This window comes from Mytilus californianus, unplaced genomic scaffold (genome assembly GCF_021869535.1).
Source record: "Mytilus californianus isolate M0D057914Y unplaced genomic scaffold, xbMytCali1.0.p SCAF_7, whole genome shotgun sequence".
NCBI lineage: Eukaryota > Metazoa > Mollusca > Bivalvia > Mytilida > Mytilidae > Mytilus > Mytilus californianus.
Window position 1 is genome coordinate 7,274,828 of NW_026262723.1, and position 24,987 is coordinate 7,299,814.

General features: G+C 33.9%; 1 long non-coding RNA gene across 1 annotated transcript; it reads left to right on the plus strand.

Moving 5' to 3' along the window:
• The first annotated feature begins 3,229 nt into the window (after positions 1-3,229).
• LOC127709000 (uncharacterized) lies at positions 3,230-17,626 on the plus strand. The gene is made up of 3 exons (XR_007985459.1): positions 3,230-3,360; positions 15,652-15,778; positions 17,322-17,626. It is a non-coding gene; the product is annotated as an uncharacterized LOC127709000 (long non-coding RNA).
• Positions 17,627-24,987: the final 7,361 nt, after the last annotated feature.

Genomic DNA, 24,987 nt, shown 5'->3' on the forward strand with positions numbered 1-24,987 from the left:
TATTTTTGATATTTTGTTTTAAAAACGTTTAATATAGCCTTACAATGCTTTATTCCAAAATACAGATTAAAGCCATTTTTATACACATACCAATGCAAATGTCAACGGAAATGTGCACATGGAATCTATTACCCCGTTCACACTAGCCTTGTTAAACCGGGTTCGACCCGAATTAGTTAATCCGGGTTAAATTATATAGTGTGAACGCCTTAAACCGGGGCGGACCCAGTTTAAAATTACCCCTCATTTGAGGTGGAGTTAATGTGGGGCGAACCCGGGTTAACTACCTCACTTCTAAATGTGAACGCAAAGTGAAGGTAATGTGAGGTTGTTGCTATAGTGATATATATGACGTTTGCTTAAATAAATCTTCAATGTGACGTAACTATTACGTGACGTCATATTTTGACAGACGTCCAGTAACAATATTTTTAAAATGGGTCAAGAATTATATAACCCATATCAAATTAGCGGCAGCAAGCCCTGTGATATAAGTGTATTTACCTATGTTGAAAAACCTGCATAATGAAAAACGATGAATACAATATATATGATTGCCGTCGCTTTTTGGTGCGAAAAATGGGTGCAATTTGGATCAAGTGCCATTATTTTAAAACACTGAAAGTGGTTGATGGTGATCGAACTCCTCCAAAGCGGCCAGGAGTGCGGTAAAAAATTTCAGACTTTAAAATAATGCATCTGTGATGAAACAAAATGTAAATATGTACAGTTGACAGATGCGGGTTACAATTTTAGCGCTAACATTTCTATATTTGTTGAGAGGGAAAATCCCAAACCGGGTTAATTTTTTATCAAGTGTGAACTGGGGTAATTAATTCGACCCGATGCTAATTTTATAGTGTGAACACGGTATATGTTTACTTAGATATACAGACACTTTACAAAAATTCTTGTTTTTGCATTGAAAAGGACATTTTGGAGAGTAAATTCATTTTAAATGTCCGTGTTTTTCGAGAGCAGTCCGTGTTTTTTTCGAGTGTGTCCTTGTTTTATCGAGTGAAAAAAAAACCAAATTCCTATGGCTTAAAATGTAATATGTCAGTGCTTTTACGTTTAAAAAACAATGAAAAGGTTCAAATAAAGTACTTTTCAAAGCACGAAACAATGTATTTAACCAGTTTGATAATGCTGTATAAACACGTACATTTCACAAAAAGTCATTCTTCATTTGCGTTTAGAAATCTTCGTGTTAGTGTACCGATATGGATTTCATACAGTAAATATTTAGTGATGTAAACAATCTTTATTTGAGCCCAGACATGTTGGACTGAGACGTACGCACATGTTTTTTTTTACAAAAAATATATCCTTAATGTTTTATTTACTATTTGTCTTGATGGAAATATTAGCTATATTGGCTTAATCAGGAGTGCACAGAATTTTACACCGGTGTGTTGAAAATATATACACAGCCGAAGGTCGTATGCATTTTAAACACCAGTGTAAAATTCCGTACACCCCTGACTGCACCGAGATCACAAATTTATTTCTTATTTAGCGTTCGTTTCCTTTTTTATTCCCGGGAATAAAATAGAAAATTTTTTTTAGACCAACTTCCACTACACATTTTTCAACACCGACGTTGTTGTGCATTTTTAAAATATTATCTTTTTAATTTCTTTTTATTTTTTTGGAAAATTTGGAAATTTTATTATTAGGGGAAATTGGAAAATATATTTTCTTCTTTACTTTTTTTTTCTTTTTGGCAAAAAAATCAAAATTTTTTATGATTTTTATTTTTTCCAAAATTTTAATATTCATAATTTTGACAAATATTTTATTTTTTGGGGAAATTTTGGCATATTTTTTTTTCGACCGACCCTTGCCAAAGAGGGAGGTCCGTTTGGCTGTGTGGGATGTTCAAGTACGTTGTCACGTCCGTTCAGAATGGAGCGTGAAGAGAGAGTGCTACGCTCATTGCACTTTGAGAACCCTTGCAACAGCTCTTTGAAGGGTCCGGAGGTGGCCTGTTGCAAGGCAAAATTTCTGTCCATATCCAATATACTCTCATTTTCAGTAGCAATCTAGATTTCCTGACCTTTATCCCGAACGTCCTCTGTTACATGACCTACTTATTGGATTTATTGTTAAATTGTTCTCGTCCTGAACATGCATGACACATTTGCCACTAGACGTTTAGCAACAATAAATCATTTAGAAGTGTCCGTTTATAAATTTAAAAATTGTAAAGAGGCTAAGGTTTCAATTCCACCAGACAAGGTTTACCTTAGATGGATTTGGCTATTTTAGGTCCTTTTGGTCATATAGCATAAAATTATAAAGTGTGGTTTTCATTTTATATTAGATATTTTATTCAAATCGAATGTTATATTGAATTTTTCTGATTGTTTACTCCTTTTTCTTAGTTTTCTTGCTCCTATGTTTTTTCGTCAATGTAATATATACCAATCATAAAATATCATTGACTGTAAAAACAAAGGTAGCATGCAATGAAATTAAAAAAATTGAGTCCCTGTACTCGGTTCTCTAGACCGTTTTGAAACGAACCCATTAATTTCTTATATATCGTAATACTGCTAGGTTATGGTAAAATGTTTTCAGAACAGAAAGTTGTCATTAAATTGAAAAAAGTTTTAATTTTATCAACATTGTAATATTTTTTTAGTGAATTATTGGGAATATATAACATTGTCCTTCACTTAATTATAGTTATAAACTTAGAAAAAGTAAGTTTTTAAGGTCAAGAATTTCTTATTTCTTATTCACATTTTCTTAAAAAAAAAAACGGACCATTTGTTAGAAAACCTGGACGTTTTAACTGTTGCTCTCGAAAAAACACAGACAATGCAAAACACTGAATTTAAGGTAAAATACAACGAAATTGTGCGTCTTTTGTGCTCAAAACATGTATATTATTCAAAATAAGATGGACAGTCATGAATAAAACAATTATAGTTGCGAAATAGCAGGTAATTGACCTGATCGCATGTTTTATCACTCGAAAAAATCCGAACTACACTCGAAAAAAGTGGACCGATTCACCCGAAAAACACGATCTCCGCCAGACACTATAGCTACCGTGTACATGTGCACCCTATAAATAATTGCTTGCAGGTGAACCGTGCATTTTTACAGTAAATCTATAGTTGGTGTTTAAAAGCATATGGATAATTCTTTACGTTCATGTATCATTTTATTGACATGTTATAGTTGAGTGAACGGAAAACAATCCTGGGTCAAGGTGAATTATAAGGAAAAGCATCAAAATTTGACGTACCTTGTAAATGTGTGTGTTTGTGCATGCATGTTATTTTTACAGGAAAGGAAAATATGATAAGAAGTAATCTAATGGACTATTATGTGTTGTATTCTTTGAACGTAAGAATCGATGGTTATAAGCTACAGGTATAGATCAGTTTCATCAAGTTCTTATTCGCCAAGCTTAACTGAACGGGATTGTACTTGATTTTCATATAATGAAGACATATAATTTTTCAATCAGTTGAATTGAGGTCTGCATGGAGCTGGCATGTCAGTAACTACTCTACTTTTCTTTTTAACTGAGTTTTACTGTGCATATTTCTGTGTGTTTGTTTATTCTACGTTGGCTAGAGATGTAGGGGAGGGTTGAGATCTCACAAAACATGTCATGTTTATTTTTTTTTTAATTATTTGTTTGATTCTTACTTTCGTGAGAAAAAAATGTGTTTCAGGAGGCAAGCGAAAGAAAATATTTGGTTTGAAATAAAAATTAAGCCCTCCCCCTTTTTTTCCAAATCCGTTATTTTTTTGTTTTCTATTTATTTCAGGTTTATTTGCGTTTTTCTGTATTGTATGAACATAAATATACTACACATAACTTGTATTTGCCATTGACTACCAATTCCAAGTTTACTATCCACAGCGGTCACTGATATATTATAATATAAATTCACACACTGATATGAAAAAGATCTCACTGAGACTAAAAAACGTAAAAACACACTGAGAATTTAAAATTACACACTGAGATTTCAAAAATACACACTGAGATTAAATAAACTGACAAATTATACACTGCGGTTTGTGCGCACATTTTATGCTCACAAAGAATAATGATAAGATCCGAAATAAGGTAACTTTAAACTGTGAAGGAAAACTTATGTATATATGATGAATTGTTCTAAACCCCAACCCTTTTACATAAGTCTTATAAAATAACCTTCTCATAAATTCTGATGTACGTATAGCACCTTTAACTAACAATTATAAGAAAGTTTAATTTAAGACCACTTAATTTCTAAATTCTTATTTGTAAGTATATCCAGTTCTTACTTAACTTATTCTTACACCTCAGCACATTATGAATATTATTTTCAAAATTTTATGATGACAATCCTTATGAATTAGTTATAATATTAATTATTTAGTAATTATTATTGCCTAAATTCAGTCATCTGTACATAATTAAATGTTTCCTTATGTTTTAAGGTGACCGTGTATATAGTTGCTACAATTATACCCTATGGGTAGTGCTCCACAATTAATGGAGGAATATACAAGAAACTGTAACTGCTCACATATTTAATTGTAACGTGTAACGGGCGATCAATGGATCCGTATCTGAATAAATCAGGATTTCAAGTGTTCAACTCAAATTTGCACCACAACAAGTTGTCCTTTTTAAAACAATTAACACACCCTTAAATGAATTCACAATGTCAATTAAATACGCTATACAATGCACATAAATCAAATTACAAGGTGGAGTTCCTCATTCACAATGTATAAACACAATGTCTAATAACAGAATATATATACACAATGTCACTATGCAATCACTATGCAACATGTATTAGGCCTGATTATTCACAATGTCACTAATATATCACTATGCAACATGCATCAGACACTTTATTACACAATGTCATCAACAGATTACTATGCAACATGCATCAGATAAATATCACACAAAACGTATGAACACATTAGCACATATACAACATCTATTAACAATATCCACCAATTTGTAATATCACCTTATGAATGTTCAATTAACCACAATAACATAATGACACTTGCACAATGCTTCAATGCACAAGGAATTTATATGAACACAGCTCAACTCACAAACTAATTATCACTATGAATCAGAACGAAATGAATATATTCCAAACTAGTAAGATTAAACACAGTGCACTTTCACTTATACACTTCCACAATATAACAACTTGCAACACCAGCAAGTATATACACCTTATATTCTCACTAATACACTTCCACAATACAACAACTTGCAACACCAGCAAGCATACACCTTGTACTTTCACTGTACAATAACTTATTATATAAGTTCACTTTATAACACAATCACTATTCCAAATATTCACATATAAATCCAAACACTATATCCTTTGGAATCACTAAATTCACTCTACTTACCAGTTGGAATGTATAATCCTTGAAGTTTACCCTTCAATGGTCCACATAAAACTGACAGAGTTTCTCTGTCTTAGGCTGGTTTATATACTACCATCTGGATCAGTCCATTATACTTAAAGGGGTGAAAATCAAGACTATACCAACTTTAGGGGTGTTTTAAGTAACAGATGGTGCTCCAATTATGGAGAAACTTATATACATATAGAAACACAATAAATAGGAAAACAAAACTGGTATTTCACATCAAAATAAATGAACTATGACCGATTTCTGTTACATAATTATCATACTTAATCTGAATCTATTACAAGCTTTGGGACACACATTCATTAGAAAAAAGAAGCACGAAGAAAGCACAAGAATCATCAAGAAGCGAACAGTAGCGACAAGACAATTTAGCATCAAGAAGCGACAAGAAAACAAATTTAGCGTCAAGAAATCTAAACATTAATTATTTCAATAAAATGAATATAGAAACATTAAAGTTCTTATTTAGTATTTTCATAAACATTTAACAATAAAGATTAAAAGAACAGGAGTGGATCCAGGATTTTCTAAACGGGGATGTAATTGACGGTAATGTGAAATTGAGCGCCGAGCGGGGCGAGTCAAAAAAATATTTGGATGATATATTTTCCAATAAAAAGGGGATATACATGCCCTATTCTTCCAACCCACACCCTTAAATCTGACACTGAAGAATTCTCTTCAATCTTCTGTATCGTTGATCGACATACTCAGGAAAACGCGAGAGTTCGATCTAACATATCAATCAGAACAACGAGATGACGGGTACGAAAGTCACGCAATGTGTTCCGATTGATATTTTTATGTGACAACGAAGAGTTCAGGTGACCAAGATATTAATCTGTTGAATTATTCATGACATGAATATTCATTAGAAATGTGTATATAAATCTCAGTGTGTACTTTTGAAATCTAATTGTGTACTTTTGAAATCTCGTTGTGTACTTTATGATTATGATTATGATTATATTATCAAATTATATTCAGTTATTCAGGGAATCAACAATTTTGAATAAAAAAACATATATAAATTTGTATGTTAACTCTCTTAGCTAGGCATTTCGCGAATACATTTCATATATTTTGAGTTTTAAATGTATAAATTCTCTAAATTTGTCAGCAAACGGGATTGGACGCATATTCAATCAACCTATTACCACATGGATTATTAGTTTATAACCGACTTTCAACCTGAAAAACGGACCGTGCATATGCCTTTTCCCACTAGATTTTTGAAGGGAAAAATCGATTTAATGTCGTCTGTAATTTTAATTTTGAATGGTGTATTCGCCTGCCGACCTGGGTCTGATTAATAGAAGTTATCTCCTAGTGTCGAGTTACCGTTCGACTTTAATATCATTGCATTACACACGCCCAATTTACATGACCGCTTTCTTGAGTGACCAGAGTTTCAAATCGATCCTATAGTTTCCAAAAACATCTTTATTGTCAGATGAGAAAATGTAAGTCTATTTTATACAGTTTTAATTTCGTAATAAGAAAATACGCATATAATTCATGTAATTGGCAGTTGCATGAACACACACACACATTAAAAAAAAAAAACAAAAACAAAAACCACAAAAACCCTAGTCAATAAAATAAAATACGGCTTCAGTATCCAGGATTTATCTTTTCTAGCAAAAAGGAAATTACATCGACTTAACCTTTGATTTTGTGAAGCGAATATGTGAATTCTTTAACATTTCAATTAAACACTATAGATAAAAATAAGCAGATACAGTTGCAACCTCAGGATGACAGTTTTAAGTAATCAATAATTTTGCTAGTATTCAAAGTTTTTGCAGCTTGGTTTTTTTCCGAACAAATTGGCAAAAAATGAATAAATTGTTATAAGTTATAATATTAAAATGCTCAATGAATTGGTAATAGCTATAACTTGGAAATCTTTTTAAGTTGAATTGGGCAAAAGGTACCAGAAGATACACTTGTAAAAGTTTACGGATGACGGATGCCAAAATATGCAATTTATAGCCATATTTATGCCACGAGTCCATGAATCAGGAAGAAAACTAAAAACACATACGAAAGTCCATGCACGATTAATTCATTCCAGTGAGATTTTGTTGAGGCGCAGTAACGTATTGCAGCAGGAAAGTCTTCCACAAACAAAACCAATACATTTCTTCTACTTCTATGTATATATCCATGCCTTTTTGTATTATAAAGTCGAATACTTTCTTCCACACGACTTTTGAATGTTTGAAATATACGACATTTGTAGTTTTGGGCGCACCTTTTAACGTTGTATGTTATCTTGACAATTGAAAAAAGTTCCGAGTGAACATACGATATAAAGTTGTGAACATAGGTTTCAAAATTGTGTGCTAAATCTGTTGGATGTGTACCTATTGACATTTTAGTCAAAGAGAGCATGTTTTTTTTGGTTTTAAATCAAGTTTTCCAACTGAATTCCACAGTGTTTTCTGTTATGTTGTTAAATCACTGTCCCAGAATATGGGAGGATTTTGTGCTCATAAACATATTGAACCACGCTACATAAGCGTGTCTCAATTTCTCAAGCTCATATCTTCTAACTAGTCCGTGCATTATTAATTGTTTCTTTGTTTTTTTGTAATTTGAATATATGTTTTAGAATGTTAATTATATTATATCACATATGAGAATAGACCACTTTCGAGTTATGTCCTTCGTCGGAAAAGTTCGTCAATTTTGTGCGCCTTTGTGACGTCATTTACCAGATAGAGGGGATCGCCTGTATCCCTGCTCTATTAAAGTTCATCAAGCGTCTTTGTGGTCGTCATTATGCAGGATAAACTAAAAATAACATTTTTCCGTAAGTACTTAATCACAATTCCCTAATGATAGCAGTGCTGAATATCAATTATAAGAATTTAATTTGCCGAATAATTCGTGCAGTATAGCATTATCATTTTTTCAACCAATCACTCAACATAGGAAAGGAAGTGACGACGCCCCTAAACGCACGAATGATTTTCACTAAAACCAAAGTTTTTGACGGAAATGCAACGAACTCGAAAAGTTGTCTATTTGAGTCAAATCGTTGAACATTAATTTGACAGCAAATGTCCATTTATATTTTATATATATCTTAGTCAAGTTCAACCTTAGAACACAGAACGTTCATATTTTGTTGCCAAATATCAATATAATGAAAAATCCTTTTTGTTTTTAAATAATTTTCCCGGTTTCCTTAATCCAGGTCATATTACCAAGAATACAAGCCTTTCGAGATGTTGACACAGAGTATTTTGAAGACAGGAAGGCAAAGAAAACGACAATATCAATAGTTTCGGATAACATATTAGTTTTATGTACGTTATTTTATTTGGCGGCATTTTGTCCAAGTTTAGGTTGTCCTTTTAATATTGTTTTACATCTAGCCCTCTTTTTTTTTTTATTAATTTTGTATTTACATTGTGTCATAGATCAAATTTAGTTCAATGTATTTCACTTGTTTTTGTTAATATGTCTTTTGATTGAGTTAAGCCATTGCAATTGATATTTTATAATGTGTCTTTCTTTGTTGTGATTTTTGGTGTTTTAACGCCACTTTTAAGCACCGCTTTTGGGCTATTTCATGGTGGCCAGTTTTTATTGGCGGAGGAAGCTGGAGTGCCCGGAGAAAACCACCGGCCTTCGATAAGAAATTTGACAATCCTAGTTAATTAAGATTGGAGTCGAGTGCACCCGCACGAGCGGGGTTCGAACTCACAACCTCAGTGTTGCCTGGCTAGTGATTTCAGTAGTGACTACTTAGACCACTCGGCCACCGAGGCCCCCTTCTTTGTTGTGATGTTACACTATTGTTTCAGGTAGGGTGAAGGTTGGTACCTATTAAAACGTTTAATCCCGCTGCATTTGTTTGCACATGTCCTAAGTCAGGAACCTAATGTTCAGTGGTTGTCGTTTGTTGATGTGGTTCATATTAAGTGTTTCTCGTTTTTGATATAGATTAGAACGTTGGTTTTGCTGTTTGAATGGTTTTAGACTAGTCATTTTTGAAACCCTTTATAGCTTGCTGTTTGGTGTGAGCCAAGGCTCCGTGTTGAAGGCCGTACTTTGACCTATAATGGTTTACTTTTACAAATTGTGACTTGGATGGAGAGTTGTCTCATTGGCTCTCATACCACATCTTCTTGTATCTATCTATTATGTCCACTAACATTCGGTCTAACTATGGACAAATAAATCTTTGTATCAGAAAGACAATTATCTGTTGCGTTAAGTGTTGAACGTATTTTTCTGACATTTAAAAAAAGTCATAGCAGATGCATTGATGATGTACTAATTACTGTGCGTACTGCCGTGTGTTTGTTTATTCTACATTGCCTAAAGGTATAGGGGGAGGGTTGAGATCTCACAAAACATGTTTAACCCCGCTGAATTTTTGCGCCTGCCTGTCCCAAGTCAGGAGCCTCTGGCCTTTGTTAGTTTTGTATGTTTTTTCAATTTTAGTTCATTTATATGTTTCGGAGTTTAGTGTGACGTCCATTTTCACCGAACCTGTACACATTGTTTTAGGGGCAAGCTGAAGCCCGCCTCTGGGTGCGGGATTTTCTCGCTGTGTTGAAGACCCATTGGTGGCCTTGGGCTGTTTTCTGCTCTTTGGTCGGGTTGTCTTTTTGACACATTCCCCATTCCCCATTTCCATTCTCAATTTTAATTGTTCATATAATCCCAAGTTTAATAAACTTGCTCATGTGATGAATATTGTTTTTAATACACTTACCTTGATCGTATTCACATTAGAATCATGGGTTTTGAATTGTTCTATATCCAGAATTAGTAAAGGTAGATTAAACATCTTAAAGGTGCTTTTCTATTACATTGATATATGTTGGTATACTGTGGATTTATTAATTTTCGTGATAACCAATTTTCGTGGATTGAGGAAAACTAGCATTTTCGTGGATATGTAATTTCGTGGCTTTTGCAAAGTTTGCATACATTCCTTAAGTTAAACTTAAGTGATACAGTCTTTCTGGTTGAGTCTTTCTTAGATTTAGTATATAAAGCCGTGCTTGTAGTGATTATGTTAGTCAGATGGTGAACGTCAACCAAGGCACACATAAAGAAATAGAGGTGATAATTTATATTATAATTCTGAAGAAGAGTTAAGAAGCATCGTTCCTGAATCATGGTCAGTGTTTATAGAAGTAGTAATATATAGAATAAGCTGCTGAAGAAGCAGTGGCGTCCGCGTCAAGCCTTGTCTGTAGCATGAATCATTGGCTGAAGTATCAAGCAATGGCCTATTTTAAGAGAATTGGCTTTAGTTGGTGTATTGTTACACTTTAAACAGCAATTTAAAAGAGTATTGGCTTTAAAAAGCAACTGCAAGAAAAGCAGTACACTAGATCAAAAGCAGAGAATTAAGGCCTCCATCGTCAAGTGTACAACCTTGGCTACTTTATTTTAGGATCAGAAGCCTTTAAGCCCAAGGTTTCCGTCCTTCATCCTAGGAGAACCAAACGGTTTATTCACTCGATTCCAAAACGCTACCTATTAGTTAGCCCTTGCTGTATTCGGAGAAATAACTCTGGTACGGACTCCGAATAGTACTAACCCGTACCCCAGGTACGTGACATAATATTTGGTGGCAGTTGTGGGATACAGCATGCTTTTAGCCGCTGGTTTAAAAATAAAATGATAAGTTTACTGAATTAGGTCAACAAATAAGTATGTTAGAAGAGGAATTAATTGGTAAAATGCAGACTTTATTTAACCAGCGAACAAGAGCAATTGCTCATTCTGCCCCAGATATCCCAGTTAAGGATTTAAGTGACTGGTATTATTCCTACGCGAATTGACGATATTAGGCAAAATACGCAGCGTGCCAGTTTGTGGGAAGATCGCAACATATCGCAACATAACACAGGAAGTGCTGCGTTTATATTGGCCATTTACCACCATAAGGACTGACGACAAAAGAGCGCGACCGACAGAACAGACACAACAGAGGACACCAGCCACAAAGGAAGAGGATGGAACAGAAAAATACCGATGCCAGTAGTTTCAAGAAGGAATGCCGAGCGCCTAAAAATCAATATACAAAGACAAATGAAAACAGAGGCGGGTCGACTCTACCATTGTATTCTAACAGTCGACATGTACGGATGGAAAGAAGAAATACTGAGCTGACTTCAAACATTGAAGCTGGAGCATATATTGACGTAGTAGTAAACGGCCACTCCTCAAGATTCCTAATAGATACAGGTGCCACAGTGACTTTATTGTATTGTTTTACAGAATCTAAATTAAAAGCAGAAACACAGATGACAATGTGAGCAAATGGTACCGAACTGAAGATTACTGGAAAAGGGGAATTTAGCTGAAAGTTATGCTAAGAAAAGTTTGAAGTAGAGGCAATTGTTACCGACCAATAGATTGAGGGAATATTAAGCCTCGACTTTATGAAAGAATATGATTGCCATATAGACTTACAGAGAGATACGCTAAGGTTCAGAAATAGCGCTTATCCGTTGCAGCCTGCTGGATAATAGGATGATATCGAATCTCAGCAGCCTAACACGACAGCATACCAACTAGGACTGAACCGCTAGCAAATGAGAAAATTATCGATTTCGATGCTTCGAAGGATAACATTCAGAGAGGAATAATCGAATCATATGAAAATTTTGTATAAAGTGACAACGCTATACTAGCAAAAACACTAGTTTAGGCACACGAGTACGTTACAATACGGCTACTCATTGGGACGAATTATGCTAAAGTAATCAAAGCCGGGACAGATGTTGAAAGTATAATTGAAGTCCCCGAAGAGACCGACAGCTTAGAAAAATACAAATCCGAGAACAAGGAGTTGCAAAAGCTTTTCGATGTAGCTGTGATATTGTCTAAGGAGTAAAAGCATCCAGTGACAAAGTTTATACAGGAGCATTAATTGCGTTTTGCACTATCAAACCAGGAAGAAGTTTGTATGAGTATTGTGCGCCTAAAACAAACACTGGCTCAACTCTCCCTGTCAAGCAGCCAACTCGCAGAGCACCAGAGATCTCTCATAGGTTTACGAGTTATTGGAGTGGTTCTTTCAAAGTGATTAGAAAGTGCTTGCATGTAAACTATTTTGTTAATTGTGGTAGGCGCGACCGAGCGCAGGTACCGGTCAGTCACGTCGCTAGCATTAAACATTGGAGAGAACAACTTTTGAAAGGTGAGAAATAATCAGATAGGGAGCGATTAGACAATAAAGTGTCAAAAAACACGCCAACCCCAAAAATAGACAATTTAAAGCCACCTGTATATGACTTAGGGAAAGGAAACAATATTTTTGAGTTAGTGAAAGTAATTTTCGTAAACCATGGTTGGAAGGAAAACCCCCTTCTTGGCCAAACGATTTTGTACATGAGTGGCCGTTGTTGAAATTTAATGTAGATAAACTGTAAATATACTGTAGATATAGATAATTCAGTTTGTAGTTTTGGAAATTAATTCCAATATAAATTAAAGTATTTTTAGTTTTTATTGTAACCTTATAATATCTATGTATGTCCGTCGGATGGGGACGTCAAATCCAAGATCCTGTTTAAAGAGAGAACCACTCTTTGTACACGCCAAATATTCCTCTCAATAAGCTCTTTTTGAGTGGTCTTTAAGTGGTCGGCAAAATTATTTCGAACCGTTTTCTTTTCTTTGTGATTTTTACTGTCGTTTTAAAAAGAAACATTTGGCTTTCATGGTAAAATAGTTGGTTTTTAAAAATCTGTCAGCATTTACAATTTGAATTACAGTAAAATATGTTAAGGGATGTATTGTTGATGCCCATGTAAAATGTTTTCTCCAATGGTAAGTCATTTATATATCGTTGATCAGGAATCTTGTCATGTAAGGTAGATCATGCATCTTCATGCATCTACTAGTTGTTCCAGTGGTAAGTTACTGAAAAAGAACCAGTGACTGTGGTTTTATGATGCTATTCAGAATTCTGGTTTTATGAACGACATGGCACAAGGCAGTACCCGGATAGAGTTTTGGACTGAAAAATGTCTATAATTTAAAGATGTTCTGGGAGGCGGGGGTAATGTGATGAATATTGTTTTAATACACTTACCTTGATCTTATTTACATGAGATTCCGGGGTTCGGAATTGATCTATATCCGGTATTAGTCAGGGCAGATTATAACATCTAAATTGGTGTTTTCCAATTACATTCAATGACGTTCAACATCCGATTAACATAATTTCTACAAACACAGCTTTATATACTAAATCTTGGACTTTCCAAAATAATAGACTTAACCGAAACACTGTATCACTAATTAAAAGTGTTTAACAGTATCAACAAATATACCCAGATACACACAAAGAAATAGAGGTGAGAATCTTTTTTATAATTCTGAAGAAGAATTAGGATACATCGTTCCTGAATCAAGATCGTTGTTTATAGAAGTATCGATAAAAGATTTAGCTCATAAAGACTTGGCTAAAGTGTCAAGCATTGACTTCAGATTGAAGCATTGGCCTATTTTAAGAGCATTGGCTTTAGTTGAGGCATTGGCACATTTTAAACAGCAATTTAATTGAGTATTGGCTTTTGACAGCAACTTTGAAGAGCATTGGCGTTAAACAGCAACTGTAAGAAAATCAGTACACTAGATCAAAAGCAGAGAAATAAGGCATTTTTCCAGGCATCCATCGTCAACTGTATGAACTTGGCTACTATATTTGAGGACCAGAAGCGATTTATCCCTTGGTGTCGGGCATTCATTTTAGAAGAACCAAACCACTTAGTTATTCGATTTCCTAACGCTACCAGTTAGTTAGCCCTTGCTGTTTCCGGAGAAAAAACTCTGGTACGAACTTGGAATATTTTTACCCCGTACCCCTGGTACGTTACACTATTTGTATGTATCCAAGATAAAAAAAACTAATAAGGCTAAAAATAAGTCAACATTTTCCATTTGTCGACATAATTTGTATTGGTATTCAAAGACAAAATAGTAGAGCCAGGAACCCCAATAAACGGCCCTATAAATACACGACCAAAGAGTCGATTTCAAATTTGCAATTAAAAACTTCCATTTTTTGAACGATGATATTCCTCTTGGCATATATCTTTCACAACCTTGCATTTTATAGAAAAAGGGGCGAAAGATACCAGAGGGACAGTCAAACTCATAGATCGAAAATAAACTGACAACGCCATGGCTAAAAAAAAAGACAAACATAAAAATAATAGTACACAAGACGCAACATAGAAAACTAAAGACTAAGCAACACGAACCCCACCAAAAACTGGGAGTTACAGGGTAACACACACTATAGATGATACAAATCAAATCTTTGGACATATGAAGGCGTGCGGATAGTATAAAACGTATTACAATGGTGTTTGTATCATTTTAAATGATTATTATTTCATTTGCCAATTGTTTTGTCTGTTCTGAATAATAATTGAATTGTGATTTTTCAATTCCGCCGCTCTTATTATCTTTTTATTTTAAATCACCAGGATGGATGACCAGATGAACTATTACTGTAAGGTCGTATGAAGCGAGTTTCTTGTAATTTTTATGTTCATGAAATTATTGAACCAATGCATGCATATATACTAAACAAAGGTTTTTACATTCATTACGAATCTATAACGTTTTATTGACAAATAATATATTTCATTTAGTGATTGTTGATTGCAAGTTTATCTTTGGAGTCTGTTTCCAAATTTTACCGGATCGTGACATTGATCTTGGAGCACGTGAAAAATTAGTGAATTGATAGAGCGATGTTAAATTTTTTTTATTTTCCATGCGTTCCCGTTTGTTAATTAAACTTTATCATAACAGTTGTGAAATTATTTGGTTTTATTTGATTTGTTCTTTAAGAGTCAATTATTACTATAATTTACCTCCCAGTGCACATTTGTTTACATTCTTTCATCGCGGTTTTTACCTAGCATTTGCTATGTGCGGTAACCGAAGTTCGAACAAGATGTCTTCTTGTTTAGGTCACTGCATACGGAAAAATATCGGAGAAGGAGAGTACAGAAAGATAAAAATTCAGTAGCAGTAAATTTGTTAAGATTTTGAAATTAAAGGATCTTTTACAAAAAAGTCTATATTTTACAATAGCACTTAGCAATTAAAGTATATAGAACATATTCAACTTTTTTTAAATTTGAACAAAAATTCTGTAAAAAACAAATTACAGTTGAAATTGTAAATAACTACATCACATCTAATTTCCATTACTTTCAGATTTATTGATGAAGACAACCACTACGGAAGCGATTATAGAAAATGTAGGAATCAAAAATAAACATGTCAATTATACGAGCCCTTTGGCAGTATGTTACAAAATGGTGGTTCGGGACAGAGGCAAGATGTAAGATTTTTGAAATTCACTTGATATGAGATTCCTTTATCAGACCAAGATTGAAGAACGCGATAACCCAGTCCCTCGGTACTGATATGAAAATATGGATTTTGTTTCTATGAATTTACACTGATAAAATAATTTTAAATTCTGGAATGTAAATTCTCATGTTGAGCTCTAATTACCTGACTATACCTTTGGTCCCTCTTTGTTCTTTACATATTACAACTTGGATTTAGATTCACCGCAGCGACACGATTTATCGAAATGTGCAGTTGTCAATAAAACTGATGTTTTACTATTAAACGTTATGATAGAAAGTAAAATAACAAAACTACTCACAGGAAAATTCAAAACGGAAAGTCCCTAATCAAGTGGCAAAATCAAAAACTCAAACACATCAAACGAATGGATAACAACTGTCATATTCCTGACTTAGTACAGGCATTTTCTAATGTAGAAAAAATGGTGGATTAAACCTGGTTTTGTAGCTAGCTAAGCCTCTCATTTGTATGACAGTCGCATAAAAATTCCATTATATTGACAACAATGTGTGAACAGAAATATAGTATTATAATTTTCTTAAACAGTTGTATTAAAATTAATCAATATATTATTCCCGGGCTTGCATTTCATGGCACAAAACAATTGATGGGGGTCGCTGCTCAACAGGAAGGTCCTGAATCAAACTCTAATGAATCAGTAAAGTATTATCCTCGAGTTGCTACTAACACCATCATGAGTTCGGACGCATGAAATTTATAACGTGTTGTTTTAATTTTTTTCTAGAATTCATTTTCCTAGGTTAAATTGGTCAGGACCTTCATAAATGATACGATATACAATAAGGAGATGTGGAATGATTGCCGATGAGACAACTATCCACCAGCGACCAAAAAGACGTAGATATTAGCAATTATAGATCCCCGTAAGGCCTTCACAAATGACCAAACCTTTACCGCATAGCTAGTTATAAAAGGCCTCCACATATTGAAATGTAAAACAATTCAAACGAGAAAACCAATGGTCTCATTGATGTAAAAAACAACAAACGAAAAAAAAAAAAACCCAAACAAATATGATATAACCTCTAAAGTACAGGCTCGTGACTTCGGACAAGCACAAACAAAATGTGATGCGACAGGTTGGACTGGAATTGTTTACCATACCAAAGCACATGATTTCATCCTAAAGTAAGTTGTGTATGAGTTTTTAAATCACCAGTTTTCGGTGTTGTGTTTTATAGACTAATTTTGGTCAAGAAAAAAGGTCTTCTTTCATTCAGCACCCTCCGACTTACAGATTTGATCATGCTGTGGTCTGGTTCTTATCTTCTTTTTATTTTCATTTTACTTAACTTTGTTGTCAAAAAGTTTATTACCAAATGGAAGTGGTAAGAAAGCAAATTGTTTTGTTCTTGTTTAAACAAAACATTTCGGTCAACTGATCAAATTCGCATAGTACTTTATATCAATTATAGTGTACTAGTGTACTAGTCTCTACAACATTACTTTGCATCGCTCTCTTTCAAAATGCAGAATTAACTCTTCAGATGTAGTTTGCATTGACCAATATCCAAAAGAAAAGGTTCTCATTGGAATTGGAGGAAGTACAAAAATAATAGCTTATGTGACAACGTCGTCTCCTGAATCATTTATAAAATGGCAGAAAATAGAAAGTAACAGGCCGATGAACATCCAAACAGACTCCATTAAGTATTCTGGAAGTTCCTGTTACCTTCCAACACCCGAACTTGTTATTAATGATGTTGATAAAACGGATTGTGGTGTTTATCAGTTATATGTTACTACAGTCACCGGAACTGTCACTGGTCCTAAAGTTGTACTGGAAGTGTTTGGTGGTAAGTTATATTTATAAATATGCATATATATAATACGTTTAAAATTTAGCGCAATCATGATAGATCTTCAAATTTGCGGTTACAAATTTTTGTTCTCCCTCAGCGGGATTCGAACCATTGCGTCTGTGATATCATGGCAACACCGCCCGTACAAATGTTCTATCAAACAATATAAAGTTGTTGGGTATGTCAAAAGTTCCACGAAACCTCTTTCAAGTTATCTAAATGAGGTTTGAGAAATGAGGGTTTCTGTGAAACTACGCAATCTGGGGAGGTGTGAATCGGACATTTAGTAATTATGTAAATCTGTTTGAGTTCATACGATTGAAGTACCTTTCTTTCTTTAGTATATATTTAGGGAACAGAAGTTATCGATGTTCAAATCTCAAAATACAATTAAGAAGATACAAATAAAGGTATGAAAAACAAACTGAGGAAATCGCATTAAATCAAAAGGATCCAGGCAGGGTTCGTCGACAGGTTAAGCGTCTTCTGCTATTTATGCACCACCCTTAATTGAGGGTTGCTGCTTGAAAGGGGTTCCAAGTGGTGACGTTGAAGTTATTCCTTCGAAAGTTGTTTAGGCGCCATTACGACTTGGTAGACCGTTGTGGAGAATCTAATTGTTGTAACCACAGTCATGTCCTCGTTTTCTCGATTGTGACATCATTGATGAGATTTATTACATTTTTGTACTTTCATCAACAACACGACGGATGCCACATGTGGAGAAATAATTTTATTACCATTCCAGAGTACATGAGGTCACCAACAGTATTTAGTAGGATTTGAAATGCTCAATTTTTAGTTCTTTATGCAGTGTTTCGTTGACTTGTTCGTCTTTTGCTGTTTTTTGTTTTTTGAGACTTTATTAGTTTTTATTTGGACTATTGAGATTTGATGTCAAAATCAAAGTGTTTTCTGTGTTTTTTTTATCCTTTGCTCTGAAGTAGCAATGGGACATGAACATGAAGTTATGTTTTAAGGTCTGAAGTCCAACGCTCTATATAAACACAGAATTTTTCGTAACGTACTTGTCGACAAGGGTTTCCTTAAAAATTCTTCTATTTTGTTCAATTTCATTTCTACAGTGAGAAAAAATAACTAAGAGACCATTTATATGAGTCTTCATTTATTAAGAAAGAGGATTTTTTCCCCATACATTCAACATTTGTTTTGGATCGTTGTGAATAAGTATTATTTATTTTCAAGCTGCACTGGGAGATTATTTATATTTGCCTAGTAAGCTATTTTCTTAATCCTACTTCCCCTTCCGCAGCATGCCAACCGAATGTTCGTCCCTTACATGCAAACACAGATCTGCATTTACTTTTTTTTTGTGACTTTGTTCCGATATATATCCATGAAAAAAATATTTGTATTACAATCCTCATGATAAATCTAGCAGTACCGAACTGATCAACGGTAAAACTTGATAATTTAATGTTATAAGTTAAAAAAAGAAGTGATATGATTGCTAATGAGACGAATGTACATCGGAGACTAAATAGCATTGATATTTTCAATATAGTCATTTCATCAGTAGCAAAGAGGCGAAAGATACTAAAGGGACATTCAAACTCATAAGTCGAAAGTAAATTGACAACGTCATGGCAAAAAAAAAAAAAAAAAAAAAAGACAAAGACAAAAAGACAGTAACTACTTTTATCTTTATTCAATTAAATGATTTAAATGTTCCATCGTTTAGCGTTACATATAACAGTTCATACGTTACGCTCGTGCATGTTCACACTTATCGGAGTTTATTTACAAGGGTATCCTTGTGTGATCCTTAAAGAAAAGCTGATCTTACAAAGTTATGAGGAAGAGCGACTGTAATTGACATTACATATTAGATTTATGGTCACTATCAATATTGCGAATGTGTGGACCGATACGATGTGTCAGTGTCTCAACTTTCTCAATATTTTGTTTTGTTTGAAATAATTATTACCTTACACTGAGCCATATTTATTACAGTCTGTGCAATATTTTTTTCAGATGCAGTTACATCATTGTCGAAAGAGAAAATCAACTTTCTTCGGTATTACCTCCTCTGTCAGACAAAAGCATCAAAATCAGTTCGATTGTATTTCAACAGAAAAGTCCCGGAGCATAAACTGGCAGCACACTTGAATAGTCACATGCACAATCTAAAATATAGTAATTGGAAATGTACCAATGTTCAATTAGCTGTCCTATTTCCAGGTATCTTATATTAAAATGTGACCGTCTGATTATTATGTTATGCCAAATCTCCTAACATTGATAAAATACACTATGTATAATTCCGAAAAAGGACGTCAAGTCAAATACATAAGGAGCCATACCGATAGTAAAGATATTTGACGCCTATTGCTCGTATTATGTTATATTAAGTAACAATTTCATTTGAGAACTTCATCCAAGGAGAACAGGAATTTCAATTTCAAAATTTTTCAATAAACGTTTTCAAGAAAAAAAACACCAGTGAATTATTGCATAATTTCTATTTGAAAATAATGTTTTAAGCATATTTCGTGGAAGGCAATCTTCATATCATGTGTACCTACCAAAATTATATATCTTGTGCAAGAAGAAAGTATTTCCTTATACAAATGAAGTTTGTCAACGGTATTGTAATCGTATGCTAAAATAGAAGCTGTTAACATACATCATCATTAGAAAATCTGAACCGTTTCCAGATAAATGACGTTTAGGCATAGGTGTGTTTGATAAGGAACTAACGCTATAATAAAATCATGCAAATCTTCATTCAACTACAATATACACATTTGGCTAATATTTCACTATTTTGATTTAATTTATATATGCAAGAATTAACATATTTCTTGTTAGGACTATAATGTACCTAATCGCCCCCTTCACCCCTAATGTCTTCTCAAAATAACACGTTAATACGTGTTTTACATGTAAAAACCTGCTATCTGTATATTAAGATTTTAACGGACGTTTAGAACAGATGTCACACGTTAATTTGTTTTACGTGCACTCGAAAGTTAACGCGTTTTTACATTGTTTTTGTTTATGTTTTATGTAGTTTCTCTGACAGTAAACTACATTTTCTTGTTCTTGCATGTTCAACTGACGCAATGTAAGAACAATTACACAGTAGAAATAATAATACAAAGTTTTAAGATTGGGGTACACTAGCTATAAACACTTAGACATTATCCCTATGATTATTGATTAACAAAATATTCATAATTTCAAGAAAACAGCTCAGACCGATGAGTTATTGTATAAAAATAAGGAGATTTGGTATGATTGCCAATGAGACAACTATCCAACAAAGTTCAAATAAAGTGGATGTAAGCAATTATAGCCAAATGAGAAAACCTATACCGTATAGCCGGCTATAAAAGGCCCCGACATGAAAAATATGAACATGTGTGTGTTAATATTTTTCTTTGTCGTAAATTTGGTCGATGTCATTGCATTTAAACGATTCATCCCCGATGACATCAACGGGCCTGTAGTCGGCACTTCTGTGATGACATATAATATCATCATTTCATTTTCCTGAAAGTTTACTGTATATAAATGTTAAAACATTGAGGTTTTCTACCCCAGGTATATATTGTCTTAGCCGTATTTGGTACACCTTTTAGGAATTTCGGTTTTTAATGCTCTCAAATTATTTGATTTCACTTTCCAACTGATTTGAATCGAGGGCCAGTGATGTGTTTTGTGTAGAGAAAAAGTGCGCCTAGCATTTCAAATTATAAGCCTGGTGTTATGATGTGTTTTTGAATCTATACAAATGTGATTTGTATTTCTTGGAATTGTTTTGAAGTATCATAAAATTCGCTTAAAGTCAATTTTTCCATTTTCATTACCGGTATCCTACATCAAATCTTAATAAGAATGGTAAAGTTAGGCCATGCTTTGTTTTGTAGATAAAAAACGATCTCAAACAATATCAGAGGATTTAACTTTTTCTATCGATGAAAACAAAGAGAAAACAATGTTTGGAATATATGTACAATGTATTATAAAATATTTAATAATATAACGAACCATACCGTATTGAAGAAGGCTCACAGTTACTCATAACAAGGTTAATTAGTTAACCTACTGATCAGAAATGATGCAATTCTACACTTAACATCAGTTGCCATACTTCATGAAATTTCATACGACAATGTCATACACAGTACTGGAAGACATTATCTTCTGCAATAGACAGAACAAGCCTGGCGATAAAGAAACACTAACGAAACTTTTAAGATTGCTTCAAGCTAGAAATTAGCGAATTGATTTTTATGCCCAGATGCATTGACTGAACATTTACAGTATGTAGTTTTGCCTTACATTGCGATACACAACAGTAAAAACATACATCTGCAATAAGACGGACAGAAGTACTCTTTCAAACACATGTATCGTAGCGATGCACTATCTCATACACAATGTAATAATTTCAGCTGTACCCAGTAATGTTAAGTTATCAAACTTTGATTTCACCTTGATGTACAAACTCATCAGGAACACAATTACTTCTCTATCAGCACCAACTCATGGCTGGGGTGCACGACCATCTCGTGTAGATATTACAGAGGAAGACGACATAGAACGGATCCGACATAGCAGAAACGTATTAGCTCACAACACAGAATTCAAGTTAAAAGACGCGGACTTCAACGATTTATGGACTGATTTATCTCAGGTAGGTGAATATATAGTTATACTTAAAACCAGTGGACATTAGTCATTAATAAATAGAATACATACCCGCTTACTGTCCGGCATATGCCCAGAATATATATATATGCGATTGTTCTTAATAAACACCGGGCTACGTCATAAAGGTACAAATATGTGCACTTGACTTATATGGGAAAAGAAATGAATCATCCTATGAGTTTTTCATTTAGTTCTTTTTCGGTCCAATTGCCTATTCCATTCTTAACTGCACAAATGCTCGTCTGATGGAAACACGGCTTACCAATACTATGCGATGAGCTCGATGCACAAAAGCTATAAGAAACCCCATTTCTGGGAGAGAGTTCTGTTTAGATGGAGGGGGTGAGAAAGGAAAGATAACGAAGTTCGTCTTTATTTTATTTACCTAAAACGAGTAATAAAAACCTGAGGTTTTGAAAGGTTTTATTTTAGAAACTAAATGTTGATACCTGGTCTTTGACGAGTTGCTCTAGACAGCTCATTCATGTTCAACTACAGTCCTTATTGTTGCCATGGTTTTAGCACGAACAAAACAAAACAAAATAATAACAAACAAGGAAACCATGACAACAGTTGCTGATGACGTTAAGTTAGGTCAAGTTATTTATGACATCATTCATTATCCAAAAGGCACTTTTTTTTTCGTGAAGGATAACATCAATTCCGGTTCAAGGATCACCTAATATGTTGAAGCTGTGGCATCAGTTTCCTGTCATCTGGTAGATATGGTTACTAGTATCACCTCTCATATGTTACAGACAAAACATAAGAATTAAGCGACTACACAAATATTGAGAACAATAATGAGCCTCTCTAAAATTAGCAAGCACAGCCGGGAGCAACTAAAAATAATCGACTAAAAAAAATAGGATGCATGCCACGGAAAATAGCGAGACAGTGACAGGAATGAGTGAACTTGCATAAGATACGCCTTTTCAGCGTTGGTTTAGGAACAGTAAGAACTGATGATCAATCAAACATCCCTGACCAATGGGAATCATTGGTACAGAAAACGTTTGAACTTCTTGATTAGAAATATGAAGAAATGGTTACTAGTTTCACTAGATTTTTGAAAGCTGACGTATGAGGATGGACTAACCTTCTGAATCTGAAACTATTAGTTTCATGACCGCACCTGAGTACCAAGGCTTTATAGAAAGCTTGCACTTATGGATTTCAACCATCCATTATTTTGTTGCAAATAAACACATCCGAGTCCAACCGTGAACGTAAATAAGAGGTCCAGTGTTTCTGGTGTCTTTAGGAGTTCGATGTCACCTATGATCAACTCAAAACATAGTTACACTGGCGTATTTATTTTGTCGTAATGTTTCATTTTGTTTGTCAGATTGGACCATCAAAACCTAAAAAACACACCCCAATCCCTTGCGACAAGGCTTCTAATTAAATAAACAGTTGTAAGTAAGCTGATGTTCTGAATACTGTACAGCTTGATCCACTTTACATTGATGTTTTGCACAAAACTTTAATTTAGAAACCGTAGGAAAAAGACCTGAGATACATACACACTACCAACACAACCAATGAATTCCGAACGGGGAAATAGCTGGAAATTCCCATAAAAACAACACAACACAGAAAAAAAGAATGATTTCCTAATCATGCATTCACTTATAAAGGAAAAGAAGATTAATGTTATACCAATGTTTCGATTTCAATTCTCCATCACCTCCCTAAGACTACGTTTGTTTCACCTTTTCCCGAACTAATTAAGGTATCGTTGACAGCGTCAACAACAAAATATAGTCAGTTTTCTAATAAGGTAATTTTGAGCAGTATTAGTTAAAATACATGAAAAATAATTGGCAAATGTGTTGACCTATTAGAGATGCTGGTTACTTATGCAACGTTAGTATGCGTGCATTTATAATAGGTCAGCTAATTTTTCATAGATATGTTCATTTAAATGTTAAGTTTTTTATTAGATGTACTTATTGAAAGTATACATTTTCCTTTTAAAATTGTAATTGTTTCAATTTTCAATAAGATGTGTGGTATTGAGAAGTATGTTCGATAGGCATTTCTATAAAATTGAATGTCATGTTTTCAGATGTTATGTTTATAAAGTATTTAAACGTGTATATGCAATAATGTATTGATACATGGAACACGTTTCCTGTTGTATACATTGTATTAGCAACCTAGAATTACAGATTCTAACATTATATTATAATCTGTCCCGTAATCAATCTTCCGTGATTTTTTAAAATTTTTACATTGTTCAAAGAGTACATTTTCGGAATTGTTGTATTAATTTTATTATGCTAGACAAAACAAAAATGCATTTTACATAATTGAAAGTATCTCAGACGAATTGTATACTTTTAATCAGTAAAGGATACAATAACTACATCTGAATCGTGTCGAAACCCGGGTCTCGATTAATCAATACACTATTGGTTACTAGGCATTGGTTTTGCTTCTTTGTAAGGGGGATTTCTCAAAGTTCTATTATAGTTTTTACATATCTTAATCAATACGCTACGGTTGTGCATGTTTAAACTAAACGGACATTATAACTAGAGATGTGTTCCTTACACAAAAAATGATAAAACAGAGTAATGTGGAAGAACTTTCGAATTCAATACTTCATAAGTTTTAGGGTCACCATTACGAATTAGTTGACCGATACGATATGTCTCAACTCAAA